Here is a 1,543-nt window from a genome sequence, read left to right as displayed (position 1 = left end):
GAGCTAACTCACAAGTCTGGGAAGGAGATGAACAGCTATCTGAAGGGGCAGGAGAGGGGCCATAAGGCAGCGGAACTAGACACAGTCGACACTTGGAAGAAGAATGAGCTGCCATTTTTTCCTTCCCTCTCCCTCCCTTCCCCTCCCCCTCCCCTTCTCCCTCTCTTTCTCTCCCTCCCCCTTCTCTCTCCCCNCTGCTGTCACTCACACAGAAACGCTCCATCTTCCCGGCTGGAGGACCTGGGAATGAGTTGGAGGAGGCCCGGGGACTGGCCAGGGCAGGGGGGTCCTGGCAAGGAGGGGGAGCCCCAAATCTGCACGTGTGCTCCATGCACCTCTCTGCTGGCTCCTAGGACAGGATGTGCAGCCAGCCAGGCCCTCAAGGAAGGGGTGGACCTTTGTGTCCCAGCAAACAAACCATGCAGCTGAATGCAGCCAAGGACGCTGACTGCTACAAGCCCTCGAGGGTGACAAGCAGAGCCCGGCAGCTGTCACATCCCCTGTGGGGTCTTGGATACAATCCCGAGCAGCAAGCGCACCAAGGACAAGCCAATCCCGAGAAACCCGATGGTGAGGTTTCCGGACAGGACCCTTGCACAGCTCACGATGATATGTGTGCACAGCAGGAGAAACATGCTCGCGAGGAACGGGAACAAGGCAGATCCCAGAAGAAATATAAAAACTATAAAAGGAGACAAACAGAAATCCCAGAACTCACTGTATACGGATCTAATTTAAACCCCCCTGGGGGCGCCTGGGGGGCTCCGTCGGTTGGACGTCCGACTTTGGCTCAAGTCATGATCTCGTGGTTCGTGGGTTCAAGTCCTGCGTCGGGCTCTGTGCTGACAGCTCAGAGCCTGGGGCCTGTTTTGGATTCTGTGTCTCCCTCTCTCTCTGACCCTCCCCTGCTCACACTGTCTCTCTCTCTCTCTCAAAAATAAAAACATTTAAAAATTAAAAAAAAAAACACAGACCAAAAGATCACCAATTTAGCAAAAGATGTCAGTTCATAGATTCCAGAACTGATGCAATCTCAAACAATAAACAGGAGAAACCACCCGCAGACACACGGGGTGACCCACGGTCCTGATGACACGTTAGGAACCAGAAACAGTTGAGCCAGCGTGATTTTTCCTCAGAGGCAACGTGGGACAGAGCACACGGACCAGCACCCACAAAGGCTGGAAGGAAAATACACACAAACCAGGATTCTAATCTCCTGGAAATGTCCCTCGAGAAAAATGTAAAGTGAGATCTCGCTGGGCCATGTGGGTTCTGTTCCCCCCTCACCCGAGGGTGGGTCACAGACCATCCCCCCGCCCCTCGCTCCCAGGGCACCTTCTCAGGCAACCCTTCCCTCTCGAAACAAACCCAAAAGTGCCCCCCATCTTCCTGAGTCCTTTTCTCCGTGGAATTCAGCATTCGTTGTTTTGTTTTTGTTTTTTANCGAGATCATGACCTGAGCTGAAGTCGGACGCTTAACTGACTGAGCCCCCGGGTGTCCCATGAACTCAGCATTTGTAATGGGCTCCAAAGTGTCTCC

The sequence above is a fragment of the Crocuta crocuta genome, unplaced genomic scaffold, assembly GCF_008692635.1.
Source record: "Crocuta crocuta isolate KB4526 unplaced genomic scaffold, BGI_CrCroc_1.0 scaffold971, whole genome shotgun sequence".
NCBI lineage: Eukaryota > Metazoa > Chordata > Mammalia > Carnivora > Hyaenidae > Crocuta > Crocuta crocuta.
Note: the sequence above shows the minus strand (reverse complement) of the source record.